Here is a 27,176-nt window from a genome sequence, read left to right on the forward strand (position 1 = left end):
CTTATAGTCCGAAAAATACGGTAATTCTTTACTCAATAAATGTAATTGTGCACAACTCACAATCTACTCAAAATAAAAAAAAGTATTAGTATTGTGCTAGACTCAAATACTAATGGAAACTCACTCAACAAAATTACTACTAGTCAACTTAAAATTTACAAAATGCCCATTTTCAGATAGTAGTCCTGAAAATTACAACTCCATTACTACAATTCAAGTTCTCTTGATTAGTATCAAAACCTTAAACATCTTCTGTCATTTCTACATTTAACAGACAGAAAATAAGGCACATCTTGCATAAAGCTAAATAGACAAAATAATTGACTTCTTGATCAGATAATTAACCAGCAAAAACTTTGATAATCAATTTGTTTTCATTCTTTTTTGCAATATGTTGAAAATTCCCTATTTCTAGATTCTCAAGATTTTTTTGTGTCAAGTGATAACTTGAATCGTGAGCTAAATAAAATAATTATATAATTTTATTCCATCAGCAGCACTTTTACTTAAATAATAAAAGGGAGCTTTAAATGTGGAGTTTTATGGAATCATAAGCAAATAAAGATAGCTAATAAAGATTGTTTAAAATAAGAAGTCCCACACTATGCAAATTGTTAAGTCAGGTAGACAAGGTAATGGAAAAGAATCAAGGTTTCATTTCACCTGGTCAAATTTAAGACCATTATGAATGAAATTTAAGACTTATCACAACTTAAAAAAACAAAAACGTTTGCTTTAACGTTACTAACCTCAGCTCCTCCGTAGTCAACACCGTCCTTTTTTTTAAGTTAATTTAACTATTGAGATGTAAGGTAGATGACAGAGCTGTAATACAGAGTTGTAATACAGCCAATTATATTTGGACCGATTTGGACTAGTGACAGAAAGAACTACACCACCACAGGAGGAAAAAAAAAAAAAACCCACACATTCTTGAGTGCTGCGGGGGCATTTCAATGAGCATTAGCGGTACATGGACGTTGGAAAATACTCGTTTAAAAGTATTTAAGACCTAGAACAAAGCGAATTTAAGACATGAAATTTTGACAGAATGTGAGGGTGAAATTCAGAGGAGGAAGATATTCTGGCAGTAAAAGTATGTTGTCTGTGTCCAACAAGTCTGTTCCCAAACGGCTGGAGAAGTGAAGCAGGTTAATAAACATCTAACAGAACGTCTTTTTGTTCAATTTATAGGAAGTACCAAGAAGCTGTATTTTATTCCAGCCTACCTGTCCAGCTGTGAGAAAAGGTGTTCAGCTCCATACTGAACACAGACTGAACATCCATGGGGTACCATATTTGGGTCACACATAGCGACTTGTCAATCACAAGGTAGCCCCGCCCTAAAGCCTCCCCTGCTTTCTGGTCTTTTTTCCTCTAAATGGGACCATAAATTTACTAAATGAACATCGTCTTCTTGATCAGCAGGGCCTTGATGTGTTCTCCCAGCATGTTGTCGTGATTGGAAGCCCAGCGTTCCTGTCATACTTCTCTGCGGAGCAGCAGCAGCAGACAGGACAAGGCCTCCGGGTGTTCTAGGAACACAAAGTCAAAGGAGTCAGGACTGATCACACTGGACAGGGACACCACTCACCTTTATATTTAAGGTGCTGCAGGATGGGATGATTGTCTCCAGGAGGGATGTTTTGAGCCAGGAACAGCTGCCAGGTGCTGTACTTCTCGAAGGTCTCCCAGTCTAGAGACTAAACTGTGGACACACGAAGAAGACGCGAGGGCAGGTGGGACCATGAAGATGACGCGAGGACAGATGGAAAACTTGGACAGGTGTCCACAGAGTGTCTCACTGAGGATGCTGAGCACAAAGTCCTTCCTGAACATCCCCAGGCTCCCCATCATCATGTGACACATTAGCCCCTGCCAACACAGAGAGACTTGCTTACTGAACACAACCTAGATCAGAACCAGACTAAAGGTTCTGCAGAGGTGAGTCCTGATCAGTTGTTACCTGTGTGGAGTCGATGACAGCTACAATCATGTTGAGCAGCTGAATGCTCCGCAGCGTCTCATCAGGGAACTGAACCGAGATAGAAACATTCAGATCTGATTTGTCTGTTGGTGTAGATGGAGGGGGTGAGGTAGCAGAGCAGCCAGACATCGTCCTACTGACACGCCTTCATGCTTTTTAGAATTTAATATTTTAAATACAGCTAAATGCTGTTTCTAGAGCAGCAACATTAATGTTTACATCATAATACTGAATGATGTTTAGAAAGAATAAAATCTCAGTCTGTATCATTCCTACTCTTCCTTCTCCCCTCTGCTGTTATTCACTGCCTGCAGGTAACGTTACCTGGTAGAAGGAGGAGCGGCTGGTTTATATCAGCCAGCCGCTGAGTTTACTACAATGTGCCAAATTTTAAGGCTGCAGACAGACAGCTTTCTATTTAGCTTGTTTTTAACATTTGGGTTATTGCCAAGTTAATATTAGCTGTGCTTCAGCTTTCTCCCACTGTCCAAAGACATGCGGCCTAGGTTAATTGGTGAGCCTAAATTGTTGTGTGAGTTGTGTGACTGGTTGTTTGTCTATGTGTGGCCCTGCCCTGACCAGGGTGTACCCCTCCTTTCGCCTGATGTCAACTGGGATTGGCTCCAGCCCCCCGCGACCCTGTACGCAGGATAAGCGTTTAACGATGGATGGACATTAGCTGTGCTAGTAAATAACACCTACAGGGTGACAGACAGGACAGAGATGATTTACCTTACAGACAGGATAAAGTACTGTCTTTTTACTCTGGAAGGTTTTATTGCATGTACTTACAGTAGGCCTAACGAGCGTAGGTGTTGACAACGTGAGTAGTTTGGAGCGAACTTAACTTTCTGCGACTCTATAAAATATAACCTACTGCTTATAGAGAAACTCAGGGGAGCAGACCGGGAGAGAGAGGTGGGGAAAGCCAGTGTGTTTTCAGTGTGTGAGTGTGAGTGCAGGGAGAAGTCGAGGCCGGTGCAAAGCAGGTACATTAATAAAAATAATGTCCGTGGGGATTAAAACATGCTTTCGCAGGGTGTAAAATGTAAAGATTTTCCAATAAAGGAATATGCAATTCCACATAAATTTGGAACATTGTGAATCACACGTAGAGTAAGATTTTGATAAACTACACTCAAAAGCTAAACTTGCTAAATAAGTCTACATAAAGTGATGAGCTATTTATTGGTTGTGGAGCAGTGGATAAGACACATGCCTTTGGTGAGAGAGACCTGTGGTCGATTTCAACTGTGACACATTCATCAATGTGTCCCTGAGCAAGACACTTAACTCTTAGTTGTTCCAGAGGCATGCCACCTTTAACATATATAGCAATTGTAAGTCGTTTTGAATAAAAGGTCTGCTGAATTTGCTTGGTGTGTATGAGGCAGATGTTGCAGCATTATATTAAACTAACTTACACCAAAACTTAAGAAGATAAACCTAACCCCTGCTAACCCTAACCCCTGCGTTGAGAGCTTCCCAAAGCATCTTATCCTAACCATCAGGGTGTGTGCCTAAACCTAAGTCAGCAATTGTATGAATGTCGACCGGCTAAGCCTACAGCTGTGGGCCTAAGGCCGATGTGCTAGCAGCTAGGGTTAGCCTCCTTTGTGTTGCTCACATTTTTTAAACGTTTAATATGTAAAGTATAGTCATATTACATCCTAGAATCTCCTGTGATTAAAGAACATTGTTATCTCGATATGAAAGATTTAGTTGGATCATTTTGAATAGGCAGATTTGCGGTAACCTTCTGTGACTGACAGAACAGATTTTGCGCATGTGAAGAACGGCTCTGTCTGGCTGTACGAAACTGGAACTTACAATATCTACAGTACATCAAGCTAAAGTTGGCTTGTTTAATGTTAGCCAACTCCTCACATGTTGACTCTGACATTTTAACTGATATATGGAAGATTCAACAAAATTACTCTTCCACGATGACAATGACATTACCTCTTGCCAACATGGTGTAGTTTGACATTAACTCGTAAGTTACTTAACGTTAGCTTCTCAATTTAATGGCCCATTTAAGATAGCCATCAACTCGGTCAATACATTAACTCCTCGGAACCAGCCAGTCAGCTGGAGGTCATGGTGAAAATCAATATCAAGTTATTCTACAACACTGCTTCTTTAAAATACAAAACAATGGTTTAATAAATAGGACAGACTTACCCAAGTCCAAGGACAGGATCTTTGGTACACAACGTAGACACTTGTTTTACTTTCCCAAAGCGCGTGTTGCCGCTTATATATATGACCATTCCACATGACCGATGACGTCCAAGCTTCGTACGTCACGAAAATTTGGCGGCAAATGATGCTGAGATATGAAGGGGGCGTGGCGTGAGCGAGGGCACGACCGGAGGACCTTGACGTCGCTCTAGGCTGAATTCAGCGGACAAAACGTAGCAAAACCTTTTTATATACAGTCTATGAGCAAAACATATATTTTTAAACGGAAATGGTGGTGCCTTGAACACACAGTTGTGTACGCAAGCACACAGATTTTTACTACATTTTTAACCACAGCTGTGGATACAAATGTGTTGAAGCTGATTGGATAACACCTCTGACATGCCCACCTAATTTACAAAGTTCGAGAGAACACAGCTTTCTTGGCAGCGCTGTGAAAGTGGTTTTTTTTTCTCAGTTCTGTGACTTTATTTTATAACCGTACATTGTTGTACGTTTGCCGCATTCCTGTTATGCTAACGTTATGATGAGATGGTTGAATGACTCCTTTATGGTTCTTAAACTATTTAGTACCTGACTGAAATTCTGTCTCAACCCTGTTTAGACCACAAATGGCAATGTTGCTTGAGACAGAAGCTAAATAATGAAAACTTTAGTCTACACTACAACTACAACAACTACAATTAGTCTAGTTAAAAAAATATTTGATTGGCTAACTCAATTCTGAGCCACATAATCTTTCATTTTGATGCAGCAGTTTGGTTAAAGATATTTGCAAGAAGCATTTTATTTTCTTGTCAATGCAGTGGTCCATGTCCATTTCTCAGGTAAAAACTACAACTGATTGCCTTGTACAGGCAGAAGGCCAAGAGAGCAGAGGCCCTGCAGAGTTTCTCAGGATTTATGATCTCCAGATGAGTTTAAGATTATCTTTGCTGTAGCAACAATGTTGATCACATAATGGTCAGTCAATACAGATTGGGACCTCTGTACTATAATAGTGAAATTTGATTATGATATTGTCCTGTGATGACTAGCAGGATAGAACCATTTACTTTCAATTGTCATTTCTATAGTTAGCTTCTATTTCTCACCCATTGTTTGAGTCACTGTGTTTGTTTAAATTTGACAAGCTGGATGGATTTGTTGTTAGTGCTATCAATATGATTATTTTAGAATTACATTGATAGATCTGTTACACTTTATGGGTTGATGTGCTGTAAAAATATTTGTATAATAATAATTATTTTGATTGTCAATCTAGAAACAACACGAGGTACACATGAGATGCCGTCCGACCCTCCGTGGCCTCCCAGTGAACCTGCTAGCGGATTACTGACGTCTTCAAAACCTGCAATGTAAGTACTCAGTGTACTCACAGAAATGTCAATATCAACAACAAGTAATATGAAGTGTAAATGTAATGAAATGTACTACGGAAAACCAACTCGATTACCTCTTCCAGCAGCTGACATGTTTAAAGAGATGAAAGGATAGGTTAGTGTTTTTTTGTAGTCTATCTCAAAACAGTGCTAAAATATGATGTGTACAGTGAAAAGGTTATTGTTGGCTATTAGCATCCCCTTCATAGGCATGGCCAAATTGTTAGATATTAGGGACAAATCTACTCTTCTCCTTTCATGAAAAAAAATTTCCCAAACTTCCCAAGACCTGGGCTTTGATTCTGTGTGTAGCTATATTAATAGCATTGTCTTTGAACAGGGCATACTTTTAGAAAAAAATGAGTTTGTGTTAGGGCTGTCGCGATAACCGCAAAATTGAAATACTGTTTATTTTAAAGGTTTGCTAACTTGCCGTTAGCATATTGCGCGGCTAATGTGGCTAGCAGGCTCGGCGATGTTGGACTAACGTGATCCTGGGAGACAGTCCAGAGAAACTGTGGATCTCACTAACTAAGGAGCGTAATGTGTCGGAAGCCTGCAGCTGTTTTTCATGTTGCTTTCTGTGGAAATTTAGTTATAACGTTACTACAGCGCAGTGGTTAGTTGTGGACAGCCATTCTGCTCCACACCGGCGCTCATGTTAGTGTGTGCACGTGCCTGCGTTGCTGCGGTTTGTAAATTTACTTGATAGACATGTCCTGAAGGTAATGATAGCTACGTCTGAAAAAGACACGGTCAAACTACAAAAAGAAGTTTGTTGTTGACTAGCACGCAGCAGCTAGCATGCTCAGACCACAAAGCTGCTATTAGCAGCTCGCTGTGCAGTGAGGTGACAGATACAGACACACTTACTCTGCTAGATGGCACCAAATTACTTGCTTAAAATGCGATAATACTGCATACCGCGCTGTTGAGCCCCAACATATTGCCGCGGTGGAAATTACTTCACCGCGACAGCCCTAGTTTGTGTACCCAATGTGTAACAAAGAAGAAACAGACATCAGAACATGGCTGGCAAGTGACCCTAGAGGGCACAGGCATGTGCCCACTAATGAGGACAATAGGTCTGAGTTGAGCAGAATGAAGTATATGGTGCATGGATCTCAAAACCTAAATTCCCCATAGGAGGACACAGGATTTAGGAAGCTAAGTTTAGTTGAAGCTAAATAAGGCTTAAGCAGTCTATTTAAAAAATGTAATGCTTTTTAGTGTGTGGAGGGCACCGATGAGCATGCAGTGCTAGCTTTCTAGCCTTTTAGCATGTATTACCTGACACGCTGACACGGTACTTTTACTGCAAGAATATTTTCCTCCTCCTAGATTCAGTCACTTTCTGTCACTCGGACAAGCAGACACTCTGAGACCTCCAGATTAAAGGAGCTGCTCTGATAACAGCACCTGTCAGGTAGATGTCTTGCAGGGTTTCTGCGGGGTCTTAAAAAGTCTAAAAAAGTGTACAATTTCAAAAACAAAATTTAAGGCCTTAAAAACTTAAATTCGCTGAAGTTTGTGTTCTAGGTCTTAAATAATTTTAAACAGGTATTTATTTTCCAATGTCCATGTAACGCTACCTCTAATGCTCATTGAAATGGCCCCGCAGCGCTCAAGTATCACTCCAATCTGAATTGTTGCTCCTAAAACCCCTTAGGAGAAAAGGATGAGATGAAGAGAGATTGAGGTTTTGAGACTCAGGTAAGACAAATGGATACTGAATTGAGATTACAATAGGATAAATGAAAGTAAAAGATGAGATCTCATCATTGTATCTTTTTGAGTTCATTAATGTCTTGCTTATTGCTCCCCCAACTGCTTGGGAGCTCAGGGAAGATGTTTGTGAGCTTGATTGTATCACATTACTGTCTATGCTTGGACAACCGTGCTGGAGGCCCTGAGCTGGATTTGAACCCCGCTTCTGCTGTTCAAAGGGCAACAACACTGCTGCTGCGCCATCCAGCTAAAATTAATAATGGAGCACTTATTGTCTTTAAATAGAGTACTATTTTCCTTTACTTAAAAGAGGAGAAATACCATATCCACATTTAAAGTCCTCAAAATTCTACTCAAGTAAAAGGTATAAAGTTATTCCATAGTGAATGTACTTAAGTATCAAAAGTAAAAGTGCTTATTCTGGATGACAGATACTTGTTGTGTATCAGTTCTTGCGTGCATTCGGTCATTAATGAATTAATCTCTAAACATCATGTTAAAGTATTGGGTGTTCCAGTTATGCTGGCTGTGACTACCTTAACAAATTGGAAAACATGACATTTGAAAGTGCATTATTTTCAATGTCAAAATTTAGTTTATTTTTCTCAGTAACTTGTAACAGATAATTAACAATAAATACAATAAAGAAAATACTCAACCTCAACATTTGACGTAAGTAAAGTACTTGAGTAAAATAACCCCTAGGTGGGGTCAGTAGGAGAAAACTGAGAAAAATCTTGGAGCTTTTTTTCTGATCCTCATTCTGGAGACTGAAATTACACTTATTTAAGATACTGTAGAGATCTCATCTTTTGATCAGAGTAAGACAGAGATGAGTTTTTGCTCCTGAGGCCAATATGAGAAAACTGAGACATATTTGAGAAGAATCATGAGATCGCAGGAGTCATAGCTGAGTTTTCTTTGAGCACTTTCTCTGATCTCATGGTCCAATGTTCAGGAGACTTAAATTAGACTCATTTAAGATCAGTTAGAGATCTCTTGTTTTGATCAGAGTCAGACATAAATGAGATTTTATATGGTTGTTTCTCCTGAGATGAATTTGAGAAGTGGGAGAAAAGGCCTTTGGTCTCACCTTCGTATTAAAAGCAGCTCAGGAGAAAAGAAGGAAACAACTATGAGATCTCATCTTGGATTTTGCTTTCCTATGGGTTCTGTTGCTAGTCCAAATCGGTCCAAATATAATTCGCTGTATTACAATTACAAAGACCAACAGGCAGCTTTCGTGTTATTGCCGCAAGTCTCTTTCCGATTGTACCACAGATATAAAACAGATTTATTCTTCAGCTAAGGGGAAGTGCAACCTTATTGTTTCTTGGATGGAAAAACAGATCTTAGGGCTTAAAACCAGTCTCTAGCAACGTATTTGAAGCCTACTGTCGCTGCTTAATGAATGAGCGCCGCTATTAAAATTTCACACATTGATGATTATCAATAAGCTACAGTAATACTCATCGCATGGCTGTCTCCTTCTCCTCGTTCTTCAAATGACGAGCGAATATGGGGGAGAGTGGCAGAAAGTGACGGTGAAATTTAGTGGAGAATAAGATCAACGTTAAGTTGTCAGGTTACAGCTCTGACCTCTACTGTACATCTTGATAGTTAAATTAAAAAAGGACAGTGTTGACCACGGAGGAGCTGAAGTTGGTAACGTTAAAGCAAATTAGGGATGCAAGCTAACATTAGTCCTTTTAAGCTAATGAGGAGATTATTCTTTAGGATTTTGATGTACAAATGGAATGCTTGTAATAATATAGAAGGGAGGTGGTTCTCATGTTGCCTATTTGTTAATTTCTTCTGCCATTATAAGGTGGTGAGGCTCAAAACAGCTTGGTGCTGCGCAATGAATATAAAATCACTGTGGAGAGCATCAAAACTAATCACATGAATTTTCCCAGATGTAATGGTTATAATTCAACCCCAGTAGACTCTTTTTTTTTAGCAAGTTTAGCTTTTGGGGTGTAGTTTATTCCAAATCTGCTCTAGATTTTCCTACTTATTCACAGATGTGGTAATAACAATATTCCAAAATTATGTGGAATTGCATATTTCTTTATTGGAAAACATAATTTTCTTGGGGGAGGACCTCCAATCCCCCACACAAACATACCATCTTAATTTTTTCCATTAGACCGCCCTGTGAAAGCATGTTTTAATCCCCATGGACATTATTTCTATTATTATTTGTAAATGTACCTGGTTTGCGCCTGCCTTAACTTCTCTTCTCCCTGCACTCACTCACATACACACTTTTACCTCTGGTCTCTCACTGCAAACACACCAGCTTTCCCTGCTTCTCTCTGTCTCCCTGTCTGCTCCCCTGAGTTTCTCCATCAGCATTAGGTTAAGTTTTATAAAGTCACCAAAAAGACACAGAACTGTATTTTTTCTTTTTCTACCGGTGATCCATTTTTCACGTCAGCAGGTGCACCGCATGCCAGCTTGTTAATTACGTAACTTATCAGTGTCATCGTCCATCCCGGTGTTTCATTGTTGACATCGTCTGATGCCAATTTTGTAGACATCACTTAACCCTAATTTGAATATGCTGTGCAAATTACTCTGCAAGTAATTTTGTGACTGCATTTCCTTTATGCGTTTCTTTTTTTTAAGTTGTGATATAGGTCTTAAATTTCATTCATAATGGTCTTAAAAAGGTTTTAAAAAGTCTTAAATTTGACCAGGTGAAACCTACAGAGACCCTGATATTTTTCCATTACCTCGTCTACCTGAGTTAAAGATTTGCATATCGTGGGAATTCTTATTTTAAACAATCTTTATTAGCTATCTTTATTTGCTTATGATTCCATAAAACTCCACATTTAGAGCTCCCTTTTATATTATTTAAGTAAAAGTGCTGCTGATGGAATAAAATTATGCAAGTAAGTAGTAAAGGAAATTTTATTTAGCTCAAGATTCAAGTTATTATCACTTAACACCAAAAAATCTCATTAAGAATCTAGAAATAGAGAATTTTCAACATATTGCAAAAAAGAATGAAAGCAAATTGATTATCAAAATTGTTGCTGGTTAATTATCTGATCAAGCAGTCAATTACTTTGTCTATTTATCTTTACGCAAAATGTGCCTTATTTTGTGTCTGTTAAATGTAGAAATGACGGAAGATGTTGTGAGAAGATGATACTAACAAAGAGAACTTGAATTGTAATAATGGAGTTCTATCTGGGCAAATGGGCATTTTGTAAATTTTAAGTTTACTAGTGGGGGCATGTTGGTCAGGTGGATAGTGCTATGGCCTCACAGCAAGAAGGTCCCGGGTTCAAAGCTTTCTGTGTGGAGTTTGCATGTTCTCAACGTGTCTGCGTGGGTTCTCTCTGGGTGCTCCGGCTTCTTCCCAGAGACATGCAGAATAGGTTGATTGGTGACCCTAAAGTGAGAGTGACCTTTTGAGTATTCTGAACTCATTACTGTTTACAGTACAATTAATCCTTCAATATTCTTTTGGTGCAACCTACATATATTACTCAACAAGTCCTCCAAATTAAACAAAATAATTTGTCATTTGTTCATTCCCTTTAGAACAACATATAGATGTGTTTTATGATCTGATGCTCTTATCAGCAGGAAGCCATCATTTATCTGGTTTAGGGAAAGATCATGGTTTAGTGAAGTGAATAAATTTAGGTTAGGGAGCTAGCAACACAGCCAATAAGCTACAGTAGTATCCTCCATTTTCAAATCTGCGACTAGCCATCCCCTCAAAGGTCAGCAGCACAGATTGACATGTTACAGTTCACCAAGTTTAAGTTGTCATGAAATATTTGCGTGGATTTACTTCACCTGCGCAAGTGAAAGCACTGATGTGTGGCGATTTTGTTTTAATGATTTCATTGCATAAATGTAGCTGTTGCGACCCTTTTATTGTAACACTCTCTAATGAAATACAGTATGCTGGGCAGTTGAGATATCAAAATCACTTCCTCTCCCTATCATGTGTCTGTGTGCTTGATTGTATTTGTTTATACTGTTTGTGAGTAAGTGTGTACAAGTGTAAGGGCATCTGTGTGACTCTTTCGTCTTTATTTCATGATACCTCAAAGTGACACAGACGATTCTTCCACATCACTACCTTTTGGTTGTGATGTGGAATCGATGGAAAGGTTACTTACTAAGGAAAGAAATACACACACACACGCACACTCACACACAAGCACGCAGACCTTTGCTGACCCATACAAACATCCTTTTCAGACCATGGTAAACAAGATATGTGAGGGCGGGCTTTGACCTGCTCTGTGTTAATCCACTCACACCACACACACAGACACACTCACACACTACATTTTTTTGATTCACACCACATTCATCCAATCTGATGCCACAGACTTGATGTGTTTGCAGAGCAGACAAAGAAGGTGAAGAGACTCAAGCCAATAAGTGCCTTCGCTGTATTTGTATGGTCACCGGGCTCCCTTTGCTGCCTTACCCATCAACACTGAAACTGAACTGCAAAGCCTTTTGAATCATGTGTGTTTGTTTGTGTGTGTTTGTGTATAAGTTAAGAAGAGAAATAGACACTTAAATAGAAAGCGAGAGAGAAAGAGAGATAATATTTTTAAATGAAAGACTCCATGTCATCCTAACTGATGATGAAAAACTACATTTCCAACTACCAAGACCTAAGTGCCTCAGCCATTAAGAAAATGGCCATTTTCTAATGACAACAACCACTTGAGAAAGGCTTTTATTTGTTTGTGTGTACACTGTTGAGTTTGTGTACCATCTTTTCATCCTAATATTTTCTTTGGTAATTAATGTACAGCACTTGTAATTGCTAGTAGCTAAAATGAAGGTACACTTGTGTCTACTTCTATTTGGCTGATGTTTTCCAATCATTCTACAATATTATGTTACGCTATATATAATATGAGACAGCACAGCCCGTATATATGTCCCCCCGGAAGAAAAATTTGTACATTTTAAAGTTAAATGCAATAATTTGGTGCAAAATTAAGAGAACTTTCTCTTAAGAGAGAACTTTGTATGCTTGTAAACAATTCTGTGCTCTAATAAACAATTTGATCATAAACCCATTGTATAGCTATGAATGGTGATGAAATGGCAACAAAAGTCAACTAATTTATTTAATGTTTTTCCAAAAAACCCTAAATCAAAGAATAGATAATAGAATAAGTAATTTATTTATAACTCGCTCTGGGCCATTTCACTTATCACGTTACCATAAAGGCTTGAATATGTGTGCTCTCCAAATTTAGGTGCGGCTAGCTTAATCGCCTTCTCACAGACGAGTGGCAGAAACAGACCGTAGTTACCTCGAAAAAAAAAGTGTGCGAGTGTGTGAGCTTACAGTAGCGCTGGGCAGCGGCTCAAAACACAGCGTTAGAGGTCTGAAATGTAATTATGAGATGTGGAAAAATATTTTCGTTTCAATTTGAGACTATGGCGGAGCAAATTAGACCATGGCGGGCCAACAAAAACTGCAGCCAACAAAAACTGCATCACATAATATATTTGGGCTTGGAATTTATTTTATCAGATCAAGTACCAGCATCTACCTACCTGTACTTGTCTACCTAGCTGTAGCAGTTTTGTAGTTTTGATTTTGTTGTAATAGAGAAGATCTGGATTTGACGGCGGGATGGGACAGATGGCTGCTCTCCATATGATGTACTGAATCCTGAACCAGACCAATTGACAGTTTCATCCTTCATAATCTATCAGGCTGGTGGCTGCTCTAAGCTCCTCTGTCTGCTTCCTCCAGTACTAAACAAAGGCTTGGGTAAACACACAGATCGGCCCTCAAACTTGTTTAAAGGTCTGTGCTCTTTTCTCAAGCGTTTAAACATGTTTCCAAAAAACGAAAAGAAAATGAAAATCAGATTAAGTAGAAATAACCTATAATATCCCACTAGCACCAATCAATGGGTCAGATTGATTTATTTTCAGAAAAATAGTGCCTTAAAAGGCATTTGATTCACTACTGTAACATTGAAATGGAAAACAAAACATTGGTACAGAAGGTCAAATATAAATCTTTGGCAGCGGGAGGTATAACAATCTTAGACAAGATGACTGCTGCCATGCGATGAACTGGGTCATGTCATGGTTTGAACCAAAACTTGTTTTATTGTGCATTCAGTAGAATAGTTTTCAGAATGTGAATATGCATCTGGAGCTGACATCTCACGATACAAGACGTGGAAGGCTTAACCCTAAGTGTGGGGGTTGGATCCAGACCTTTGCATGGGTTAGAGGCAATTGACATGGATTTTAAGACTTGACATTGCCTGCCAGTTAGTGTAATTTCAAGGCAGAAATTAAGAGCAATTAAGGTGGATGTAATGGGATTTATGACATCTGTAAAGTGCATGGAGGACTATTGCTCTGTAAGAATGTGCGTGATGGAGAAACCCCGTTTCATGTGTCATGTGAATGATTATGTGCAGTGCATGTAGTTCATTCCCGTTGGCCCACTTAAAAATCCTGCTATAGGTTGATAAAAATGGGAACAATTTGCCTTGAATAGTGTATATAAGATCTATACACAGTCACTAACAGATGTTTCAGACTGTCTGTCAAGATGGTAACAAGGGATCCTTTCTTTGCTGCCAAATGGGTACTCCGGGTAACCGTACTAAAAATAAACATGTGGCAATTTAACTAAAATTGTCCAATACAATTCATAGAATAGCACCTCAGAGCTATTTTAACATAGCAAGAAGATTGCCTATTCTTCCATCTTTGAAGAATGTGTGTTCCTGTGATTACTCACATTTGCAGGAGCAAGCGCTGTCTTCAAGTGGTTTAATTGGAACATACTTACACTGACTTTTATGGACACATTTGGAAGCTTTTAGTAAAATGTCATGGCAAATACAGATATCACCAAAATGTCAGATCTCTGTTTATATAATTGACAAGCAGCTTGCTTTGTGAGAGGGTACATATGTGTTTATCTAAGCAAGTGTTGTTTGCATGGGTTTGCCTGATAGCCTGTGGGTCTGTTTTTCGGTGAATGTCAACCTCTGCCGATTCTGGTGCCACACCAGAGTTCAGCCTGCTCGCTGTGTGGAGAACTGCACACCCAACCCCTGGGATAAAAACATCAAAAGGCAAATATACTGACATGTTGTAGGGTAGCCAAGTGTTAGAATTAAAACTAAAGGTGTTTTCAGACAGAAAGCAAAGCAATTTTTTGCCTTGCATTATTCATGTGAATTTGACCACTGGATCGGTTGTGCAGTCTTTGTTGGTTTGCCCTGAACAGCCAATGTACCAACTCTACACACTTAGCTAGCTAGAAACTGAAGCACTGACCGAGTGTATGGGAGTCTGCATGTGTATCTGTTTGTGTGAAAAACAAAACTCACCAACTTCAGTTCTTTCTGTCATCTACCTCCAGTCTCTCTTCTTTATCTTCTAAAATTACAAATGTATCAAAAAGAAAAAGAAATTTGGCCCCAAACGAGCCAACTGAACAGTGCTTACTGTATACTGTACACATACAGTAAGATTGCAGAACTTGCCTGAGCTTGCATGCCAAGCTGTGTGTGTGTGAGAGAGAGTACACTTTTCAGCTTATGAATGGTGTTTTGTGTTGTAGCCTAAGTGTTTGTTGCACATTTTGATGCCTTGATGACAGGTAGGGGGCTCTCACTTAAAGCACTGTGGCTCAATGCCAGCCGTTTCCACTGTTATGATGGATGATAGCGTTCCGTCCAGAGCAAAAATAAAGAATACATCTCTAGTCTTTTCCTTAGTTTCAGGTAGCCAAAGTTAAGCCCAGTGGTGGACAGTAACTAAGTACATTTAATTAAGTACTGTACCTAAGAACACATCAGCGTTTGTACTTAACTTGAGTATTTTCTTTTCATACCACTTTCTACTTCTACTCAGTACATCTCAAAAGGAAATATTGAACTTTTTACCTCACGAAATTTATTTAACAGCTTTAGTTACTAGTTAGTTCATACAAGTCCAGCTAGTACATTAGTTAATTGACAGAAATTGAATTGGCAACTGTTTTGGTAATCGCTTAGGTCATTTTTCATGTAAAACATTTCATAGTCCCAGCTTCACAAATGTGAAGAGAAGTTGCTTTTCCTTTTGATTACTTTTAATGTATTTTTAATCATTTTTTAGACTGACAAAGCAGGCACTGTGAAGGTGTCACTTTGGCCTCTGGGTAATTGTGACAACATTTCTCAGTATTTTCAGAATTTGTACTACATTTACTGATTATAGCCTACTTACATACTTTTACTTAAGTAACAGTTTCAATGCTTTTACTAACAGTGTATTTTTACAGTGAGATATTAGTACCCTACTTTTACTTAAGTCAAGGATCTGAATAGGTGACTTTGTCCACCACTGGCTAAGCCAAAGCTTCTGGTTGCAAAGAGGTTGGAGAGTTTTTGACTGCATCAATAATAATTTAGCAAGGATTTGGCCAAATTCCCCAACATCAGCTCTCATGATATACTGTAGTTGGTCACAGTTGATCGCAAACTCTTGAGCTGCCGTGAGAATGTGCGGACTTTTTCCGCAAACTTTTCTCTGGCTCTTTCAGTGAACTCCAAAGTGCCAAAACTCCCCAAATGTTTCAAAATAGCGTTTCCACTCCTGTTACTGTGCATATGTCAATGAAGTAGTCAATCAAAAACCTAATTATGTCTGTTAATACCCATTAAAAGTTTGATCATGTATGTAGTGGTTTAATATCAAAATAAAATTTAATGTGAGAGGAATAGATAATGATGCCTCTCACATATTTAATTTTGCTGCATATCACATGTTTTCACTTTATCATTTAAACATTCAAACCAGCAGTGTTATTTTTACTTGCGCTAGTGAGCGCTCTGAGTCCTTTTCAGACTTTAACTTAGCTAACTGATGGAATTATCATCCTTGTAAAAATCTGAGATACATGAAACAGCATTTAAGAATTGCAGAAGAGAGCTCAGTAGTTTTTAATCACATCCTGTGTGCATATTTAGTTTTCAGTTTAGTTTTCGTGTATAAAATCGCTGCAGTGAACAGACTGTGCAGTTAGCCACACAGGGCAGACTGAAACGCCGCAGTGGCGCACAAACAGATCTGCATTCTCACCTCGACTATCCCGGCACATCTTCACCACCTGCACATATGGACTGTGTAAATTAAAAATGTCTGTAAATAAAGCCAGGAACAGCTCTCACACAATCGATACTCTCCATCCTCATCAGTCCTCATGATGCAGGCCAAACCGAAAAACCGACATTAAAAAATGTGTTCAACTATCTTCAAATGATCTCCCAGGATGGGGGAAGACCACTGACTGAAGCCATCATTTTGGCTAGAAAAAAGTGGTGGGGACAAAATCAGCCTAGTCTGTATGACTGCTGTAAACATATAAAAACTGCGTGACACTCGTGCATAATGCTGCATGGCTGTGCTGGCACTGCAGTGGAAAACGTGAATGTAAGGATCAGAGAGTGTCCATGAAGATTACCTGGCCCATGATAATGACTGGCTAATACTTTGATTTAGATTCCCTAAAGTCGTGTTCTTGGATCTGTGTGCTGAACTGGGCCCAGCATTAGACAGACCAACCTGGTGTAACCGTGCCATACAAGTAGGCTATAACCACTGTTGCTGGCAGTCGGCTGTGGAGTCGACAGTCGTGTCTCTGATGTGATCAACAATACTGTATATAGTGTTTACCTTTCTACCTAAAGTCTTTGTTTAGAATAATATAAATCTATAAAACTCTCAGTCTTCTTTTGTTTGTGAACAAGCTGCATCAAACAATATGTAGGCTACTTTCTAACTTCCACCTCACAAGCACCTTGATTTCTATATCAGAGAAACTCTTTTCCTCTCTTTTTTGACATCCCCTTTATGTCAGACCATGTTTTCTTTATTTCAGCCATTATGAGTCTCTGAACCGGCTGCATTGAGGATTTTAAACTGCGACCCCCCCCCCCCCCCCCCCCCCCCCCTCCCCCACACACACACATTTTAGGAAACGCATAACATAAACAAAGATTATCCCTAACATTTGTTATGTTGAGACCATACCAAGATACCATGACATAATGCATGTGTGAAAAGAAACTTTTTTTATTGTTACAAATATTACTTTAAAATAAAGTTCAGCAAAATATATTAAAGTTTTGATAAATAAGAGTCAAATGTACAAAACTACAGAAAACTATCTGATTTGTTCGAAATTAAAGTCAATAGTGTATATATTGTGGGGGCCAGTGAAACAGAAACTATAAAAAAAATACCATACTACTACTATTAATAATAATAATCCATCCATCCATCGTCAACCGCTTATCCTGCGTACCGGGTTGCGGGGGGCTGGAGCCAATCCCAGCTGACATTGGGCGAAAGGCGGGGTACACCCTGGACAGGTCGCCAGTACTTTTTTTTTTCATGCAATAATTTACATATAATCTAACACAATCACTACTTTCTACTATGTAGCATATTTCCATTTAGTTTATTCCTTTACCTGCACTCTGTTAATTCTAGCCTCAGCTACGAGAAACCATTTCTCAACCACCATATGGCTCTAAAACATGCCGTCTATGATATAGTGACCCAGAGAAAACGCTGTTGTTGAATGCTTCTAATACTACATGACGAGGACTTGCAACTTTGAGATTTCACACTTGCGTTTCACATTTGAAAGAGGAGCTAGATAACTTTGTTTGGCAGGAAGCTGTGTTAGATACTTGTTCAGCTCTCGTTTATTTACATGCCCCCAATGGTTTAATAATTTCTGACACGCTGACTGTAACTAGAGACAAGCAGCTTGCAGATAAAATGTGTTAAACACTGTAGTTTAACTGCTCATTAATGTTCCACTGATAAACATGGCGGCTTTGTGGCTAATTTAGCAATGTGCAGCGTTAGCTGCTGTAAGTGATGTTAGAGAAAATTTAGAAGTAATGAACTAGGAAGAAATGAGAGGACTGTACACTAGAACTGTTTCAAAAATAAATCTACAATCATGTCTGTCAGCAGCGTAGCCTCTAACACCCTACTACCCGGGAGAGGGCAGTGAAAAACGAAGTGTTAGCAAGTCTGGTCATGAATGTTTTCAGGAGAGGAGAAGTGATGAGGGCCATATTTATTGTTATTTAAGTCTAGTAATTTATGTGACAAATGACCAACTCAACGTGAACACTGAGTGTGAGAGCTACCAGGGGCTTCTCTTAGTAGTTGTTTCTACGTGCTCTGGTAGACTCTGGTCAGCTTATGTTTTGTTTTGTGGTGCTGCCATGTATTGAACAGAGGAGCTGCAGCGCGCCCTCTGGTGGGCAAACGATGCAACACTCATGACAGGGAAACCTCTGACTTTGTTTCTTTTTTAATAGTCATAAATCGTCTGTTACAAACGCGGATGCCAATTTATCTGCAGGTAAATCTGTCGATAATATCTGCACAACGACAATTCGGTTGGGCTCCACTGGTTACTATGATTTTGTTATTGCTCATACAGTGAATAGCAAAAAGTTGACAAGTAATATTAGACTATTGTTTTAAAATGGTCATATTCCTGATGTGAATATTGAGATTTTGAGTTATGGATAGGGAAATTGGAAAAAAATGTGCTACACTAGTTTCTGTTTTGTTGCTATAAACCATACTAACTGTACCAATACCAGAACTCTATAGTGTCTTGCATTTGGTCCCTAAACTTTGCATTTCCTGCGTCTGCACTTGGCTGTTTGTGACACAAGTTCATGTCGTTTAAGTCTACATCCATGCTAGTGACTCTGTTAGGCATTTTCTAGGCACAGTTGTGCGTTGAGCTAAATGGTAATGTGGGCAAGCCCACATGCTCACAATGGCAGTCTGATGTTTTGCAGGTATAATGTTTACCATTTTCACCATTGCACTATAACAAAGTGATGATGCTATATGGAAAGTTAATGGACCACCAAAGTTACAATTCGTCCTTAGAGGAACGTTAATAAAAATATACCAACTTTCATTGCAAACCATCTAATAGTTGCTAACCTCATAGTGGCGCTTGAGGAAACGTTAGATTCATTCTCCAGGGACCATGAATCTGGGCAGAATTTCATGACAATCCATCGAACAATTGGATTTCAGTCTGGATCGACCACCAGACCATGGATTGCCATCTTTGGAGCCACGCAGCTAGTGTAGCTTATAAGCATAAGAGCACATAAGTACAGATTTTGAATGGCTAGGAGAAGTGTCATTTCTAATAACTTTTACTTAAGAAAAGTGGTGAGTACTTCTTCATTATGTTTGTTAAGGCGGTGTACTGTTTTGAATTGTTGAAACCACAAATGCAAGCTTCATATGGTTTGGTTTATTCAACATTGCATGAAAAAAACAATGACTTTCAATGACTTTTATTCTATCCATTTTTATCCCGTTTTGATCATCAAGGTTTTCAGTTATCCAGGCAGGAAGTCAGTGAGGCTCTGTACAGACCCTGGTGCTGCAATCCGAGCCATCCCCTGCATCTTTACGGGTTAGGCGTATGTGACCGTGACTTCATGCTGCTGTACAGTTTGTGTGCACACATGAGGCCAGTCACACACCCAGTGGTTCAGAAAATGACTCAGTCTGACCTTAGTCTCGACTAACAGTGTGTAGGAGCTGCATGCCCTATAAACTGCACAATAGGCCCAGCGGCTGGCAGGTAAACATAGACGCACCGAGAAAGGTCATCCTATGCAGCTCCTAACAAGATTAAAAATGATTCATGGGACCTTGGTGATGCCTTTCACCTTCCTACAGAGAATTCTTCCTTACTTCCCCAGCAGAGGGGGAGGAATAAATATACAATATATATTTTAACTTTTCGAACACCAGACTATTACAAAGGTGACGTAGTGGCCCAGTTGCCTTGCAAGTCAATCTTGAGAAAACCATATAGGCTGCATTCACAACAGGGGTGAAAAGTTCTAGGCACCTCACGATTCGATTACGATTCAGAGGGTTGCGATGCGTTTATAAAACAATTATCAGTGCATCTTGATGAATTATTTTTTCTATATAGATTTTCTGGATAATTACTAAGCATTTAATTTGCGCATTAAAATCCAAAAGAAACATCTCCCAGTTAGCTTAAAAGGACTAGTTTGCATCCCTAATTTACTTCATTAACCTCAGCTCCATGGTCACCACCTTCATTTCTTCCCTAACCCTAACCCTGACTCCCCAGAAAACTGAAATATAATTATCAGGATGTGTACACCAGGTTAGTCTAAGCTTGTACCTGATGGTCTCAACCCTTGACAAGTAGGTAAGTTTGAAATGACATACAGCTAATTAACGTTATTTCATTACTTATTTAATTAACGTTACATAACAGCCAAAAAATGTGCTGTACAGTGGAGATGTTAGCTAGCACTAACCGCCTTCACTTTTCCAGCAGTTGAGGAAACGACACACTGTGACTTACACAGCACGTTTACTACCAGACTGAAACGCCTAATATTTTTCTCCGCTAACTTTCACTGTCATGTTCTGCCGCTCGCTCTCTCTCATTTGTTCGGCCTCACACACAGGATACACAGAGCTCGCACAGTGTGCGAGTTAAAATCATTAATAGCACAATGACATTAATGATTGTGTGACATTTTATTAAGGTGCTGGTTATTCATTCTGCAGCATTGGTGTGCCAAATACAGGGAGAACATTGGTCTCTCTGTTATGTGCGTGCCATCGACGGTCCGAGCGCTGCTTTTGCGTTCCGTCAACTTTACGTTATGAATTAACGTTTAAATTCAACATTTGTCAACCGATTTAGAATCTTCCACGTCCGCATCACGATGCATATAAGAATCGATTTTTTTCTCCCACCCTTAATTCATAATGTGTAGCAGTTTTAAAGAGGAAGAAGCTGCCTTCCTTCCTCTACTGCAATCTGTTCACATCCACCCTTAGAGTTCAGATGAGGCAGGTTTGTGCCTGTTCTGTGTAAATGAGCCTGTGAAAATATTGTCCTTCTTCCTATCTGCATGTGTCTATTTGTGTGTGCATGTGTGCATACACTGCATTTGCATCTGTATGTATGAGTCCCGAGACTGCAGGCCATTTTATTATCTGAATGGGCCCAGGCAGCGCTGGGCTGGAACCAATCACACCAACCTGCTATGATAGGAATCCTGGGGGACAGCATCAACTAAATTCCTTCACTTTTCCATCTCAAATGTGGCTCTTCTTTACTTTAAATGCACATGAAACTGCCAAATATGACCATTTAAGATAAATGTGGTCATCAAATTGTCAAACAGAAGAACACCACCTGCAAATGTATTGTGGTAGAATACAGCAACAACAAATACATTTTAACCATGCATCTGCATCCACACAGCCAGTATGCTTTTCATATTTCCAAACTTTATTTCAAAATAGCACAACCTCTTAGCTTATAACAGTTGTCCCCACTAATAATAATAACCCACAACAAATCGAGTACAATTGTGTCTCTGATTGTTGAAAACGCACATTTTATAGGGAAGTTTCATCATAGTCTGTGATAATAAAGTATGAACTGTTTGTTTGTTATTACTTAATTAAACATGAACGTTCACTTACACATAATAATGATTTGTTCAAGTGCTACTTTCATCTTTTGGTCACTTCTGCACACAATGAAAAACAGAGTCTACAGCCATGCTAGCAGCTTTGTGAGGCGGTAGTTTGTGCTAAATGCAAATGTCATCATTGCTCACAATGACAAAGCCAACCAGCCAGCCAGATGCTAAGCAGATATAATTTTTATGTTTCCCGCAGAAGTTCTCAAACTGGGGGGTTGCGAGTCCACCATCCAGGGTATATGTGGACCAAAACGAGAGTTTGCTGATGCTATCGTGCTGACCAGAATCATTTCATTTATTTCAATCGAATTCAACCCCCCCAATATTGTTAATAATTGATAACCAACAACTGGTAAACAGATCGAATCGTTAAAAAAGAGAAAAAGTTTGAGAACCCCTGGTTTAATGTATTAGCATGTTAAGATTTGATAATAAGAACACAAAGTACAGCTGAGGCTGATGGGAATGTCATTAGATTTGCAAGTATTTACATTTCACTTAAAATCAACTGCAGTGCTAAATATAAAGCGAGGAATCAACAAAGTCATTAGGATTTATCATCTGGAAACCATGAATGTCTGTACAAGTCGTTGAAGTATTTCAGTCTGGACCAAAGTGGACAGACTCAACACTACCATCTATTGTGTTTTCATCATCCCTTCTTCAAAGCCCAAAAATAAGAAATTAACCACACAAAATCTGTCCACAGCCTTTGTTTATTAAATTCCTAATAAAAAATAAATCATCAAACAACTTCATGAAATGCAGCAACCTTATTACTGATTTCAATTTTAAAGTGGTTGGAAGGCATTAGAAATATGAAAGCTGATTTCTAATCTTAATAAACACCTGCAAAACTGCTACTTAGCTTCAAGGGAGTTCCATATTATCTTACATTAGTGGTGCTGTCGTGACCATGGCGTTATCTCCAGATATGATAGGTTGAAACGGTGGAGGAAGTGATTAATGAATTGTGCTTTGTTTGCTTGATTTCCTCGCATTGATTAAGGATGGAAATAAATTAAGAATCTGAGGATCCCCAAGGGCAGACAAAAAAAGGCAAGCAGATAGTGGGAGGAAAAAGCTATTGAACACTTGGATGGGACTGAGGTGTATGTGTCTGCTTGTGCGCACACCTCATAGGTGAGTTTTCATGGTAAGCATGTCTTCAAACCTAAATGAAAAAATAGGTCCATTGTCAGTGGCTCTCAAAACGACATGACTGTTGGAAAGTACCCGTAAGTCGTGTGACGTACCTCACGTGACGTACTGTCACTAATGTAACCATATTTACAAGCAGGAACCTCCGTGTCTGAAAGGTGAAGCCAATGCAGTAGCGCTCTAAACCTACATTGTTTCTAATGGCCAGCATATAGTGATTGACAAGTCACTACCATGGCGACTTGTATCCACTGCACTGTGTAATTTGACCAGCGCCGTTGAAAAAGCTTATTAGGAGTAGGCTGTTCATTTTTCACAAGCCAAAATTAGCATCCCGGTTAATATCACAGTTAACATGAATTACGGATGCATCTTGCTAACCAAGCTAGCTAGTGCCAACCTCTCATCCAAATATGGTCTTGTTCGGTGTCTGGGACCAAAAAAGGGTTTTCGACAAACCAGTGGGTGACGTCTGTTATACACGTCATACTCACTATGGCCACTAGAGGTCCCGGCTTAACAATAAACGTATGGTTCTTAATAAACTGCTTGAACAATCGACCTATACGGCCATTGTTATGGTGATGACAGGCTGGGAAAGCCATAGGACACCGATGCAGTAGCTCCCAAGCTGTAAGGACACTTGAGGCACACACTCATCCTCGCACACATACAAACTAAGTCATGCACACACACACACTTAGTCCACTCATGCATGTCTGTAAAGCTGATGATCTTAAAGTGTAATCCATCCTGAACAGCAGCTTTGCTCTGTCTTCAAACCCATTTCAAGGCATGCAGTTCTCTTAAATTTATGCTGGGATCAAAATCCATTTAACCATGTTTTGAAGCTCCCTAATTCAAATCAATAACAAAAAAAGGCTTCCAAAATATCCTAAGGCTATTTCAGAGTGGGAGAGACAGAGAGACAGTTAAAAAAAGAGAGCAATGGAAATACTGCAAAAAAGAAAAACAAGTCACTGGATCAAACTTTATTTATAATACGATATAATAACAACTACTGCCTGATTTAAAGCTGCTGGGTCTTTTCAGGTCCTGTCAGGTTTAGGCGTCAGCCTCTCACCTCCCTTGTTTATAGACGACTGAACTAGCACTGGTCCAAGGAGAGAAAATATACTTGATCTAAATGAGTGCTGAGAGAGAGGGAGGATTGGTCTCTACAGGAAAGTGGTCTTACTTTGAATTCAGTCAGGGAAATGAGTGTTGGCTGTAATGGGTTCATTAAGGAGTTTGCCAGCAGCCTGTGCGCTGGCATGGCTGCTCAAATTGTCCCTCTTTCAGTGATTTCCAGAGAGTCGCTTCATCGGGAGGAGAGGTGAGCACACTTAGTAAGTTTGAGAAGACAACCAGGTGGCGTGAACAGGTCTGTGGAAGTGCAGAGACAAAACGACACACAACAGGCATGCAAAGAATTAGCTGCATGATTGAATTGAAGCTTGGTAGTAGATGGAAAAGATGTCTGGCACAATAATGCACTTATGAGATACAGATGGGTGACAATCTAAAGGCAAAAGCTACATAAAACAACTTTTAGGTCCAGGCACACCAGCATTTACTGTGAAATTGCAAATTTCAAAAATCAGTTAATTCCAATGTAATTGTTGTAATTAGTGGATCTGCCCGTAGGGGCTAAGAAAAACTGAATCCAAATAGACAGTTATAAGACAGGAGTTTATGCTACAAAAACATCTTTTGAATAATTGTCCCATTAGCTTGCTAACTGACAGTTACTACAAGCAGTTAGCAAGCTCATTAGCTCTGAGTGCTTTTCTGCCCTATTCAACAGAACTATTCATGGAAAGAAATGATGTGTAATCCCAAGAACAAAATGCCAGGGGAAAGTAAATAGTGACTGACTAGCACTAGCATGTCCCGACTGGCTAGCGTTCATAGTAGAAATCCTTGTAACTTTAATGGCATAATTCCAATCTTTCTTGTGGTTGTCAAGATGGAAGATAGAATGACTGAAAAATTCTGTCTACTATAGGGTGTTTCCACAGCAGGAACTTTTACAGGGAACCAAGAACCTTTTGAACTGAACTAATTGTACCTCATTTTTGACTGGAGCAGCCAGTGTCTACATTGGTTCCTGTTACATAGTTCCAGGTGTTAATAAAAAGGTACTTTCTGATGGTTCAGGAACCATCAGAAAGTACTGCGGACTGAAGGTTCAGTTTGTTCTAAATACCTGCTAGCATGCTAGTTGAAAATGAAAAATTGAAAAATGTTTAGTTGATTCATGATCTGGTGACTGTGAACGCTATAACATATTGTTCACATAATTTTCATACTCTTATTTCAAACCATCCAGCGGTCCCTCTGTTCTGTATGGATGCATGTTATGTTTCGGCCCCAAAATTACTTGGTTAGGAAAAGAGCATGCTTTGGGTGAAAGTGACTACTTTGTTATAGTTAGAAACCAATGCTGGCTGTTGATGGTTAATGGTCATTGAACGGCGCTCTCCCATGTCCCAAGTCCAATGTTTTGTTGACATGTCATATTTTCTACTAGGGTTGGGTGATGTATGCAAAATTTCCATTGGACGATGTTGACAATGAAACATCTGGATGGACGATATCATCGGGTGGGCGGACGTGCACGTTGGGGGAGGGGGGGGCAGCAGTCGTCTTATGTGCATGTGTTCTCGCACAGACTTCACTCGGTTAAAAAAATTGGTAGACTACTAAGTTACGTTACAAGTCGTGGTGGATATTTTACGCACGGTCCAAGTAAAGCAGCAGTGAACACAGAGGGTGCAGATGTTGGTTTCAGTTGTTTGATAGGCTGCGTCATTAATAAGCCGACGTGCGACTCACCTGCTACCGTGATAACGGATTGCGGGTGGAAATGTATATGGAAAAAAGACTAGTTCTCAGTCTTTTAGGCGACTTTATAAAACATACTGCTGATGGAGAAAATGGAGCAGATGGGGGAGTGAGACAGAGAGAGACGGGGCAAGCCGGGATGTTTACCTGAGGTGTAGGTGTGTGTGAGTGTGTCAGTGTGTGGGGAGAAGAGAATTCCGAGGCAGGTGCAAAGCATACTTAAAAACAATAATAAGAATGTTCGTGGTCATTAAAACCTGCTTTCACAGGATGGTATAATGTGAGTTTTTTTGCTGGGGGGGCTGGCGTTTTACAATCATGATGCCGGCTCAACGTAAAACGTAAAGATATTTCATATCTGGCCATTTGCTGAGAGAAGTGATGCTATCTTCTTTCTGTTTTTTTCTCGGGAGGACAGTCTCTTGTAGATGCATATACAAAACACACTATACCAACTGCCAGCTTTGCAAAGGGCAAGCAGAAGAGCACAGTGTCATTTTAGGAAGCTTTGCAGTCATTCGTTCATTCCCATCTCTCTCCCGCTCTGCCTCTGGCTCCCTCTGTAAACCAATACTGATCCCAAGTAGCAGAGTGGCTGACTGAGCGCCTGAATGGTAGACTCGCCGACTGTGCCCAGTGGTGGATAAATGTGGTTACTATTCAATAACTGGGTTATGAATTGATCTGTCTGTTCGTGTCATGAATGCGTAAGGCGGCCAGATCAGTGTGTGGGTGCTGTTTTGTTGTGTGTGTGGGTGTGCATGTGACAAGACTCCTTGTGTCTATATGTGAGAATGTGCATGTATTGTATGTGCCAGTATAGTGTGTCCATGTGTGTTTCTCCAATTTGTCAGGACCTTTAAACCGTGCTTGTTTGTCTAGTGTTGACGTGTGTATAGTACACTGACTGCTTGTCCTAGTTTTCCTTTGAAATGCACTTGTGTTCCACTGCCTTTTGTGTTTTCACGTGTCTGTCTCTGTGTGTGCACAGTTTCCAGTCTTCCCTTTTGATTCTCGTTAATTTGGGCCATGTCTTTGCTGATCACCTGTCTCCATTTGGACGATGGATGGAGGCCTGATTCCTCAATAGGTTTCTTCTTTGCCCGATACAGCTCTATTAAATCTAGTCTAATTTCATTTTCCTTGGTGATTTGCCCACATGTCTCCAGCACACAGGTCTCAATGAGCTCACGATTGAATTGGATCAAGGCATATCAGCTTCTGCAGAGATCAGACTTAGCTTTAGTGCCATGGCAGCAGGTGTGTGTTTCTGATTTGATTGTGGCA

At 39.6% G+C, this 27,176-nt stretch overlaps 1 long non-coding RNA gene across 1 annotated transcript in view; it reads left to right on the forward strand.

The window, feature by feature from the left end:
- Positions 1-1,457: 1,457 nt before the first annotated feature.
- LOC123984620 overlaps positions 1,458-27,176 on the forward strand; it is a 56,989-nt gene continuing 31,270 nt past the window's right edge. Inside the window, exons 1-2 of the long non-coding RNA XR_006828467.1 lie at positions 1,458-1,944; positions 5,457-5,550. This is a non-coding gene — a long non-coding RNA (uncharacterized LOC123984620). The remainder of the gene's footprint in view (positions 1,945-5,456; positions 5,551-27,176) is intronic.

Source organism: Micropterus dolomieu, linkage group LG16, assembly GCF_021292245.1.
Source record: "Micropterus dolomieu isolate WLL.071019.BEF.003 ecotype Adirondacks linkage group LG16, ASM2129224v1, whole genome shotgun sequence".
NCBI classification, from domain to species: domain Eukaryota; kingdom Metazoa; phylum Chordata; class Actinopteri; order Centrarchiformes; family Centrarchidae; genus Micropterus; species Micropterus dolomieu.